Raw genomic sequence first — 13,031 nt, forward strand, 5'->3', positions numbered from 1 at the left:
TAGAGGGATTTGTCTTGTGATGAATCCATTCAGATTATAAAGCAGCAGTGTCACGTCAGATTAAACAGGCACGATCCTCTGGAGCTTGATTTCTGATAGACGTATTTGAACTTGTTTTAAGCTGCCATGTTACCCCGTCTTGGCCAGGTCTCTCTTGTAAGAGAGGTTTTTAACCTCAATGTGACTTCCTGGTTAAATGAAGGTTAAATAAAAAAGACGTATGGATTGTAAATGAGACTGAGACTAAATGACTGGAAATGAGGGAAGTGACCGTTATTCTTGAAAACTCCACTTTGACCGCCCAGCCGCGTGCGCATAGTCAAAAGATTTGGGGTGTGCACAGGCAGGCAACAACTCAGTGCACAGGAGTCGCGACTCGTGGAGGTGCGTGTCTGCTGTGTGACGTCACTTGGTCACACAGACACTCACGGTCATGGTGCAGGTCCTCTTGTCCGGGTTTTTTGCACGTGTCCCATTCATTGTGTATTGGAGACAGCTGTGCAATGCATTGTTCAGCAGGCGGGGAGTTTTATTTACCTTTATTTATACAGGGAGGGCTCTTGAGAGCGGGCTCTCATTTACAAGGGTGCCCTGGTACAACAAAACACATACAGGAAAAACAAAATTGCAGACAGACAAGACAAGATCAAATACTGTACTGTACTTAAGTACATTAAATAAAACATGCGCACTCCTCGCGCTTGGTGCTCTCGATGTGCGCTTTGAAGGACTCTGAGGGGATGAAGAGTTCCAGTTTCAAAATATCCTGGATTCTGTTCCATTTATTAGGGGCAAAGAAGGAAAATGCCGTCTTTCCGAGTTCAGTCCTCGCACGTGGAATGAGCAGTCTGATATGAGACTGTGAGCGGGTATGATGACTTGTGTTGTTATGAGTAAGGAGTGAAGACAGATAAAGGGGAAGCTTTCCAATTAGTGCTTTGTAAATAAATAAAAGGCAGTGTTGCTCTCTTCGAGCCGTCAGGGAGGGCCAGCCCACTTTTTCGTACAGTATACAGTGGTGTGTACAAAAGCCATCACCAAGGAGTTTCGTAAGCTAGGAGCGGGCACCCGCGCCTCCCCTGCCTCCTGAACTCGTATCTGATCTTTTAAACGAACGGTTGTAAAGCCAAAACAAAGGCACAGGAAGACACAGCATGGCATCAAACGTGATCAGAAACACATTTTGCCGAGTGGTTTTCATATAGGAAGCGAAAGTTTCAGATTTGCCGCCATGTTTTTTCTACGCTTCAAACCACCCACAATGGGGAATGCGTTGTTCATCCAATCAGGTGCAGCAAGGAACAAACACCGAGCCCTCCCACAAGCGTATGGTTTTGTGGGAGCGGGGAGGTTGGGCGTAAAAAAGAATCAAATACAGAAGTATTTCTGTATTTCCGTCTTCAATTGGTCGATTTCAAATCGGCCCCTGCCCTCGTCGCTGCCATCCTCATCGCCTTGCAAAGCATGCTGGGCTTTTTGTATTGTATCCAATACAAAATGAATGGGCAGCAGCGACAGCAGGTGTCTACATGTGAAAAGGGTCGCTGCCGTGTGGCCGTGCTGTTAGCGGTGCTTGCTCATTATTTGATCATACATGTATGATCATTCCAGTTCATTTGCATTTCACCTCAGACAAGACAGGACACTGCTTTCCAGACAGGACACTGCTTTCAAGAGAGGACACTGCTTTCAAGATAGGACACTGCTTTCAAGAGAGGACACTGCTTTCAAGATAGGACACTGCTTTCCAGACAGAACACTGCTTTCCAGAGAGGACACTGCTTTCCAAAGAGGACACTGCTTTTCAGACAGGACACTGCTTTCAAGATTGGACACTGCTTTCAAGAGAGGACACTGCTTTCCAGAGAGGACACTGCTTTCCAGAGAGGACACTGCTTTCCAGAGAGGACACTGCTTTCCGGACAGGACACTGCTTTCAAGACAGGACACTGCTTTCCAGAGAGGACACTGCTTTCCAGACAGGACACTGCTTTCCAGAGAGGACACTGCTTTCCAGAGAGGACACTGCTTTCCAGAGAGGACACTGCTTTCCAGACAGGACACTGCTTTCCAGACAGGACACTGGTTTCCAGAGAGGACACTGCTTTCAAGACAGGACACTGCTTTCCAGACAGGACACTGCTTTCCAGAGAGGACACTGCTTTCCAGACAGGACACTGCTTTCCAGACAGGACACTGCTTTCCAGACAGGACACTGCTTTCCAGACAGGACACTGCTTTCCAGACAATACACTGCTTTCCAGAGAGGACACTGCTTTCCAGACAGGACACTGCTTTCCAGACAGGACACTGCTTTCCAGAGAGGACACTGCTTTCCAGAGAGGACACTGCTTTCCAGACAGGACACTGCTTTCAAGACAGGACACTGCTTTCCAGACAGGACACTGCTTTCCAGACAAGACACTGCTTTCCAGACAGGACACTGCTTTCAAGACAGGACACTGCTTTCCAGACAGGACACTGCTTTTCAGACAGGACACTGCTTTCCAGACAGGACACTGCTTTCAAGAGAGGACACTGCTTTCAAGACAGGACACTGCTTTCCAGACAGGACACTGCTTTCCAGACAGGACACTGCTTTCAAGATAGGACACTGCTTTCCAGAGAGGACACTGCTTTCAAGACAGGACACTGCTTTCCAGAGAGGACACTGCTTTCAAGACAGGACACTGCTTTCCAGAGAGGACACTGCTTTCCAGACAGGACACTGCTTTCAAGACAGGACACTGCTTTCCAGAGAGGACACTGTTTTCAAGACAGGACACTGCTTTCCAGAGAGGACACTGCTTTCCAGACAGGACACTGCTTTCCAGTCTGAAATGTACCTACATTTGCTAGAAAGATGATCAACATTCAGGCATTTTGCCAAATAGCTGCTAGATGATGTCACTAGGTTGACAGTACCGTACAGTACAGTATAGTACAATACAGTACAGTACAGTACAGTACAGTACAGTACAGTACAGTACAGTACAGTACAGTACCGACTAATCAAGTGTTGGTAGAAAGGATTTTGAATTCTAACAGGCTCGCAGCATATTCTGTTGTGTTTCTGACTTGGATTATGGTGGTTTTGATTAATCAAAACATTCAAAATCCTTACTACTGTACTGTACAGTATCTTTTTGTTGTTATTATTATCATATATGATTTATATAATATAATATGCGTTAAGCGTCCTTGGGTTTGAGAAAGGCACTATATAAGTCCAAGTTATTATTATTATTATTATTATTATTATTATTATTATTATTATTATTATTATTATTATATAATATAATATAATATAATATAATATAATATAATATCAATTATATAATATGATATAATATGATATTATTACATTTTTATATTTTACAATAAGATATTCCTCATTGCCAACTGGTCCAGCACAATCTGTTTGGTCAAATTGTGTTTCATGTATTGCCGGCTATCCCCATCTTGTGGCATGCATTAGTATTACAAGGACCTGAACCATTATAGACAGATACAGTAGACTGCATTGAGTACATTATACTTGCAGGGTAATTTCCATTTATTCTCTCTGGCATGGAATTTTGTTTGGAGAGTATGTAATAGTGTTGAAAAAAATATACAGTATATTTAGTTTAGCAGGGAAACAGTTAAAATTGAGTTTTTTTTGCATAACAAGGAGTTAGACTAGAGGACTGTGTTAGCTGTTTTGTTAGCTGCTTTTTTAACCTTTTATTTATACAGGCGGAGTCTCACTGATAGGGGGTAAACAACCACAGTCTGATCTGCTGGCCACTCAACAGCCCCACTGGAGCGGTTGGGGGTAAGGGCCTTGCTCAAGGGCCCCTCAGTGGCGGTAATGAGGGAGAGTATTCGGTAATTTTGGTTTGAGGAAATGTGTCAAACCAATTAAGGAAAAACTGTGGAAGGAAAGGAGGGCTTCGGCGTTCCTTAAAGTGAAAAAATGCTTACAGAAGGTGCTCTTTGGATGTTGGGGAAGGCATAGAGTTCATCAAAAAGGTTCCAAGGCACTCTTCTTCATTAAAAAGCTTTAATATAAGGCTAGTTCTTCATAGAACAGAATAAAACAGCCAACATGTTTCGGCCATAAGGCCTTCTTCAGGGCTAGTTGCAAACAGGAAACAAGTCAGTAAAGGAAGCCTTAATAAGTTCAGCAAGCCACACCCATGGGTGTGGCCTTAATGGCAATACTTAACAGCTGTTAGCTGGAAAAAAGTACCTAATATTAACCACAAGAGGTCAACATGTCACATGAATACACTTATCGGTACTGACCTTTGTTCTATATACAAAGAGACTCCTAGGCTAGAAAAGTACATACACCACAAAACAACAAACATCTATAATCATAATACGTTGTGAGACCAATAGAATAAGAAAATACATATATAATAATCATGATGCATAACCCTTGTAAACAAAAAGGGGGGGGGGGGCGCTGGGGGGAAATAAAGCAGAGGAGAGGGCTACCAAATTCCTGAGGGGAGGATGTCTATAGGAAAGAAACCATATCTATAGCATCGTTCAGCCCTGGGGAACGTAAAGCCTGTAGTCTATGGATCCAGCGGCTTTCTAGCTGATTAAGGGCTTTCTCTCGATTTCCTCTTCTAGATGTGGACGGGACGTGATCTATAGCGATGGCTGTGAAGGAAACAGAATAGTCAGCATGGCTATCTTTGAAATGTTTAACCAAAGCATAGTCCATGTTGTTAATCTTAGCAGCATATCTGTGTTCTGCTAGACGGTCCTGAAGCCGTCGCTTAGTGCGTCCTACATAGAACGCCACGCATCGAAGACAAGACAGAATATAAATCACATGGGTGGTTTTGCAATTCACAAAATGTCTTAAAGAGTAGGTCTGTAATGTGTGTGGATGAGTAAAGCCTTTGGATTTTACTACTAGGTCGCATTGGTTGCAATGGCCACATTTAAAGGTGCCATTTGGGACTCTAGGTAGCCAAGTGGCTGTCTCCTTGGCAGGTTGGTGACTGCGCATTAGTTTATCCCCTAAAGTTGGTGCTCTTCTGAAAGAGAATATAGGGGGATCTGGGAAGACACTTTGTAACGTCTCATCGCTCCTGATGAGATCCCAGTTACGTTTAATGATATTCCTCACTACGTACGACTGTGTGCTAAATCTGGTGGAGAAATAGACTTGGTCTGGTTTGTTGGTTTTCGGTTTACGTGTAAGAAGAGACTGCCGCTCTAGTGCGCTGGCTTTGAAGAGGGCTGCGTCTAGTGTCTCTGGGGGGTAATTGCGTTCTCTGAAACGGCTGTACATCTCCTTACTTTGAATCTGGAAATCCAAGTCTGTATCACATAGTCTACGTAATCTTTGGAACTGTCCAAAGGGGATATTATTGATCAATGTATTTGGGTGGAAGCTATTGGAGTGGAGTATGGTATTCTTATGTGTCTCCTTTCTGTAGATAGAAGTATGTAGATTGCCTGTAGCATCTTTGCTGATACATAGGTCTAGAAAGTTAATCTTATTTTGATCATATTCTAAAGAGAGTTGGATGTTACTATTGGTACAGTTTAAATAGCTATGGAAAGATAACAGCTCATCTTCTGTCCCCCCCCACCACAGTATGACATCATCGATGTATCTTCCCCACCAGATTAGGTGATCTCTAAAGACATTACGTGGATGATATACATAGTCTTCCTCCCATTTACCCATATAGAGTCCTGCGTAGGAAGGGCTGAAGCATGCTCCCATAGCACAGCCTTTGATCTGTTTAAACACATTATCCTGAAATAGAAACACATTGTTATTGAGTGTCCATTCAGTAAGATTGATCAGGAAGTCTGTAGGTGGTTCATGTGTGTCCGGACGTTGGTCTAGATAGTGTCTCAGGGCGGTCAGCCCCTGTCCGTGATCAATTGATGTGTAAAGTGCGGCCACATCCATAACCGCTAGAATTGCATTAGGGCCGATGTTCTTCTGTTCCTGGATTTTGTTAAGAACATCCGTGGTGTCTTGGATGTATGCCGGGAGGGATGGGAGTAAAGGCTTGATAAAAAAGTCCACATATTTAGAGATAGGCTCTGTGAGTGAATCATTGCCTCTACATGCTCCCCAAAGTACACAAGAACCTCACTGAACCGCCAGGGAGACCTGTGATTTCAGGCAATGATTCACTCACAGAGCCTATCTCTAAATATGTGGACTTTTTTATCAAGCCTTTACTCCCATCCCTCCCGGCATACATCCAAGACACCACGGATGTTCTTAACAAAATCCAGGAACAGAAGAACATCGGCCCTAATGCAATTCTAGCGGTTATGGATGTGGCCGCACTTTACACATCAATTGATCACGGACAGGGGCTGACCGCCCTGAGACACTATCTAGACCAACGTCCGGACACACATGAACCACCTACAGACTTCCTGATCAATCTTACTGAATGGACACTCAATAACAATGTGTTTCTATTTCAGGATAATGTGTTTAAACAGATCAAAGGCTGTGCTATGGGAGCATGCTTCAGCCCTTCCTACGCAGGACTCTATATGGGTAAATGGGAGGAAGACTATGTATATCATCCACGTAATGTCTTTAGAGATCACCTAATCTGGTGGGGAAGATACATCGATGATGTCATACTGTGGTGGGGGGGGACAGAAGATGAGCTGTTATCTTTCCATAGCTATTTAAACTGTACCAATAGTAACATCCAACTCTCTTTAGAATATGATCAAAATAAGATTAACTTTCTAGACCTATGTATCAGCAAAGATGCTACAGGCAATCTACATACTTCTATCTACAGAAAGGAGACACATAAGAATACCATACTCCACTCCAATAGCTTCCACCCAAATACATTGATCAATAATATCCCCTTTGGACAGTTCCAAAGATTACGTAGACTATGTGATACAGACTTGGATTTCCAGATTCAAAGTAAGGAGATGTACAGCCGTTTCAGAGAACGCAATTACCCCCCAGAGACACTAGACGCAGCCCTCTTCAAAGCCAGCGCACTAGAGCGGCAGTCTCTTCTTACACGTAAACCGAAAACCAACAAACCAGACCAAGTCTATTTCTCCACCAGATTTAGCACACAGTCGTACGTAGTGAGGAATATCATTAAACGTAACTGGGATCTCATCAGGAGCGATGAGACGTTACAAAGTGTCTTCCCAGATCCCCCTATATTCTCTTTCAGAAGAGCACCAACTTTAGGGGATAAACTAATGCGCAGTCACCAACCTGCCAAGGAGACAGCCACTTGGCTACCTAGAGTCCCAAATGGCACCTTTAAATGTGGCCATTGCAACCAATGCGACCTAGTAGTAAAATCCAAAGGCTTTACTCATCCACACACATTACAGACCTACTCTTTAAGACATTTTGTGAATTGCAAAACCACCCATGTGATTTATATTCTGTCTTGTCTTCGATGTGTGGCGTTCTATGTAGGACGCACTAAGCGACGGCTTCAGGACCGTCTAGCAGAACACAGATATGCTGCTAAGATTAACAACATGGACTATGCTTTGGTTAAACATTTCAAAGATAGCCATGCTGACTATTCTGTTTCCTTCACAGCCATCGCTATAGATCACGTCCCGTCCACATCTAGAAGAGGAAATCGAGAGAAAGCCCTTAATCAGCTAGAAAGCCGCTGGATCCATAGACTACAGGCTTTACGTTCCCCAGGGCTGAACGATGCTATAGATATGGTTTCTTTCCTATAGACATCCTCCCCTCAGGAATTTGGTAGCCCTCTCCTCTGCTTTATTTCCCCCCAGCCCCCCCCCCCCCTTTTTGTTTACAAGGGTTATGCATCATGATTATTATATATGTATTTTCTTATTCTATTGGTCTCACAACGTATTATGATTATAGATGTTTGTTGTTTTGTGGTGTATGTACTTTTCTAGCCTAGGAGTCTCTTTGTATATAGAACAAAGGTCAGTACCGATAAGTGTATTCATGTGACATGTTGACCTCTTGTGGTTAATATTAGGTACTTTTTTCCAGCTAACAGCTGTTAAGTATTGCCATTAAGGCCACACCCATGGGTGTGGCTTGCTGAACTTATTAAGGCTTCCTTTACTGACTTGTTTCCTGTTTGCAACTAGCCCTGAAGAAGGCCTTATGGCCGAAACATGTTGGCTGTTTTATTCTGTTCTATGAAGAACTAGCCTTATATTAAAGCTTTTTAATGAAGAAGAGTGCCTTGGAACCTTTTTGATGAACTCTAAGGAAAAACTGTATTGGTTATTTACAACAGCTAATAGGGGGGGGGGGGTATTATTTCACTTCAGAAGAGAAAATCACACTTTATTTTCCAATTACAACAACATTGATGACATCATCACTGACGATCACTCACTGATGATTTGATTTATTTATGCATATAGAATTGGTGATATCGAGACCGAAAATAAACCATTCAAATCAAATCAAAATCTCGAGTTGCCCGAGTAGCACTGGTCTGATTTTTTTTCATTTCCATTTTGTGAGATTTTATTTTCAACAACATAACTTTGAGAAACTTGTAATATATTAAATGCTAGCATTTATTTAAAAAAGAGGAAGTCATGAGCATTTTTTTAAATAGAATTCCATCACTAAAGCCATACTGAGAATGAGGCCACTCAATCCCCCACCCCCCATCTGCATCAACCAATCACCTTTGATTTCCAACATCCCATTGACCCCACCCACATCTTAGCCAAAGCAAACCAAGTGCAGCCATGCTTTCTCTACCTGAGGGAAATCATACAAAAAAGGAACACATGAAAGAAGCAGAAAGTCCTTTAATGTGGAATCTCGTGAGAATTTGTACAGGTGTGATTGCAGTACTGACCACTGTGGGGCAGTGTATGTTTATCCATAAAGGTCATCATCATTGTCTTCATTGAAAACTGGACCACTGCCAGTTCCCCCTGTGCCTTGACTTGGACTGCTGCCCGCTGTAGCACTGGAGGGAAACCTGAAGCAGCCAAAACCACGACTCTGTTGCAGGGTCTGGGCAAACATCTCATATTTGCGGATGTCGTTGTCGCTGACAGAGCGACGAGCAAATCGCATGGCCTCTTCAAAGTGGTCCTTCCTGATCTCAGGCACGGGGTCATCCTCCACCTCTATAGCTGATGGGTTGCTCTGCTTCTCCCTCTCTCTGCCAATCTCCTTCTCGATGCTCTCTCTGATGGCCAGCTTACACGCCCGCTGGCAGATCTCTGTGAGGTCAGCTCCAGAGAAGCCGTTGGTCATCTTGGCCAGGAAGTCCAAGTCCACGTCCTTGCTGATTGGGCTCTTGCGGAGGTTGGCCTTGAGGATGTTGATCCTGCTCTTCTCGTCGGGCAGTGGGATGTAGATGAGCTGGTCCAGACGGCCGGGTCTCAGGATGGCAGGGTCGATGATGTCTGGTCTGTTTGTGGCTCCGATGATGAAGACGTTCTTCTTGCACGACATTCCGTCCATCTCTGTCAGGATTTGGTTGATGACACGGTCGGCTGCTCCGCCAGCATCTCCCACACTGCCACCACGGGCCTTGGCCATGGAATCCAGCTCATCAAAGAAGAGAACGCATGGGGCTGCCTGACGAGCCTTGTCAAAGATCTCTCTGACGTTGGCCTCAGACTCTCCAAACCACATAGTGAGCAGCTCAGGTCCTTTAATGGAGATGAAGTTGGCCTGGCACTCGTTGGCAATAGCCTTGGCCAACAGGGTCTTACCACAACCAGGGGGGCCATAGAACAGCACACCCTTGGATGGGGTCATACCAAACTTCAGGAACTTGTCTGGATGTTCCACTGGATACTGCACTAACTCCTGCAGCTCCCTCTTAACATCACCCAGACCTCCGATGTCCTCCCAGGTGATGTTGGGAACCTCAACCACAGTCTCCCTCAGAGCTGATGGGTTGCTTTGGCTCAGGGCCCACTTGCAGTCATCCATGGTGACAGCCAGGGAGTTCATGACTTCAGCGTCAATGGTCTCATCCTCAAGGTTAATCAGATCCATCTTCTTTCTGATGGCCTGCAGGGCAGCCTCAGAGCACACAGCAGCCAGATCTGCACCCACGTGCCCATGGGTCTCATTGGCAACCTGTTCCAGGTCAACATCATCAGCCAGCTTCATGTTCTTGGTGTGAATCTGGAGTATCTCCAATCTGCCAGTGGCATCGGGAATGCCAATGTCCACTTCCCTATCAAAACGCCCAAATCTCCTCAGAGCTGGGTCAATGCTGTTGGGTCTGTTGGTGGCAGCCATAACAATGACATGGGCTCTCTGTTTCAGGCCATCCATGAGAGTCAGGAGCTGGGACACGATGCGCCTCTCCACCTCTCCATGAGTCTTCTCTCTCTTGGGAGCGATAGCATCAAGCTCATCAATGAAGATGATGGCAGGGGCATTCTTCTCTGCTTCCTCAAAGGCCTTCCTCAAGTTGCTCTCACTCTCTCCTGCCAACTTACTCATGATCTCAGGGCCGTTGATAAGGAAGAAGAAGGCTCCAGTTTCATTGGCCACAGCTCTGGCAATCAAGGTCTTTCCTGTTCCAGGGGGGCCATACAGCAGGATTCCACGTGGGGGCTTGACTCCAATGGCCTTGAACAGTGCAGGGTGTCGGAGAGGCAGCTCCACCATCTCTTTGATCTGAGCTAGCTGCTTTCTCACTCCTCCTATGTCATCATAGCCAACCTCATTCAGGGACTCCTCCTCATCCTCTCTCCTGATGGGCTCTCCCTCACAGTGGATGACCGTATCAGGAGCGACGATGCAGTAGGGAGAGGGATCAGTCTCCACCATCTTGAACTCCACAGCACGCATGCCTCCCCTGACCAGGAAAACATCACCTTTGCGGATTGGCCTGTAAGCCTCTAGAAAGTATGGCTTCAGGTAGACCTCAAACAGGTTTCCACTAATTCCTTCTACCGTGTCATCTATTGGGAGAACATGGATCCTCTTTCCATACTTCACATCAGGGCATGGCTGAATACTGATGACGTCCCCAAGTCGGACCCTCAGGTTGTTGCGGACGACCCTGTTCATGCGGACCTTCTCGTGAGAACAGGTTTCCTCAGAGAGCACAATGCACACAGTCTCTCTCCTCTTCTTTCCTTTCAATAGCACGGTGTCTCCACGGAAGAGCTGCAACTCATCCATCTTGGTCTGAGAGAGGGAGACCACACTATTGTCTTCATTGTGGGATTCATCAACAATCAGTCTGTTAGGCCTGTTCTTCTGTTTCAAAATGGCAGTGGATAGATCATCATTTTTGGATTCCCCTCCCGTGGCCATGGTTATCAACCTGGATTATTTATCTATGAAGGCAATATAGCTAAATGTTTATGTGGCTCTACTGGTGTTCTGGAAATCTGGTCCTACTTATAACCTCTGCAGGGAGAGATTTATGACATCATTAATGATGTCACAATGTCTATGACATCATCAGTGTCTGTCATAAATCACAAATCTCTTAATTACTCTGTGGCGGTGGTGTCAGTCACGATTGTGATGTCATCAGTGATGTCACTTGAGCAATTGTGATGTCATCAGTGATGTCACTCGAGCAACTGTGATGTACTATGAGCCAACTATGAGCGCACGGTTGCACGATGGCGCCTAGGTGGGTGGGCGGTGTCTGTCTGTCAGTCACGATTTTGCGAGCCCACAGTCCACATAGTGTTTTAGTCCACATAGTGGCATGGAAAAAGTGCTGCTTGGAGCGCTTTTTTGAGGAGAAATAAAAGCGGATGATAACGTCACCTGCTGCTCAATAACCAGCTGTTTAGCTCTTCTAGCAGACAATACAGTGAAAAAGGCTTGCCAGATATTTCCAATACATGTCTGCTATCCATACTGCCTATATCAGTATATCAGTATGTATATATATCCATACTGCCTATATCAGTATATCAGTATGTATATATATCCATACTGCCTATATCAGTATATCAGTATGTATATATATCCATACTGGCTATATCAGGGGTCAATTAAAATTCAAAGAGGTCCAGTTAGAGAAAACGTCCTCGAGCAAAGGTCCGGAACATCGCAACGTCTAACTTTTGTGACGATTCAGTGCCATATATATTAAAGTAGCCTAATAGTTCTATCAACGTCTGCATGTAGTTAACAACTGACTGTTAAATCAAATAAAGCTAATTCAGTATTTCAACAATGTGTTATTTAAAAAAAAAAATCAGTTTTCGCGTTTAATTGGTATTAAGTGCTTTAATAATAAATGAATGTTCTTTTCTCTTTCAAGTAAAAAAAATACAGTAAAGTAAATACAGAGAGCTTAATTTTAGAAAAATGAAATTAAAAGTGTACCATAAGTTCCCTTTTGTTCTTTTTAGTTAACTGCACTTGACATTTTAACAGTCTCAACCAAAACTATCTGAGCACATTTGAACAATGTCCCCACTTTCTCTTGTTCAATGAGAGAAGTGTAGCCCAGCCTGGTAGAACCACCCTGAATAACGTCCTCTCACAGTGATTTCAGTGGGCGGGAGTACTTGACTTGACAGACAACTCCTTCAGCCAATCAGCATCGCCATATGCAGTCCAAAATAATCCATCCATCTCAGAAGAACGACAATCTTTTCCGCTGATAAACTCCACCGGTGCATTCATGTTTAATTGTTGTTATTGAGTCTATTTCTGCAAGAACTGCACTTATGGCTGTGTTTACCTAATTGCTTTTTAGGGAAACAGGAGACACCATTAGAGTTCTAGCGGCAGTTAAGCGGCGGTGTTCTGAAGTTTCCTTTTAGTTTTTCCACTTCCTCTCCTCACCCAGTTCACTTCCTTTACCTCACTTCTTTCCCTAGCTTTACTCCTCACTAATTAGTTATTTTGTTCACCTGTTGGTCCCTCATTGTCCCCATTCATTTCATCTGAGTTCCCTCCCTCCTTATTTAAGTCTGCACTCCTCCATTTCCTTCCACACCAATGCATGGGGCGTCATGAGGCACTGACCACACTGCATTTAAAGGGCAGCTCCTGTGTTTTCTCCTCCTGTTTTCCCCCTGATTTCTCAACTATT

The 13,031-nt window shown here is 44.3% G+C and overlaps 1 pseudogene across 1 annotated transcript; it reads right to left on the reverse strand.

Annotated features, from left to right (window-relative positions):
* Positions 1–8,863: 8,863 nt before the first annotated feature.
* LOC310790884 (transitional endoplasmic reticulum ATPase pseudogene) lies at positions 8,864–11,341 on the reverse strand (annotated as a pseudogene). The gene has a single exon. The product of its transcript is annotated as a transitional endoplasmic reticulum ATPase pseudogene (transcript).
* Between the last annotated feature and the right edge of the window lie 1,690 nt (positions 11,342–13,031).

The sequence above is a fragment of the Poromitra crassiceps genome (assembly GCF_964638095.1).
Source record: "Poromitra crassiceps genome assembly, chromosome: 16".
NCBI lineage: Eukaryota > Metazoa > Chordata > Actinopteri > Beryciformes > Melamphaidae > Poromitra > Poromitra crassiceps.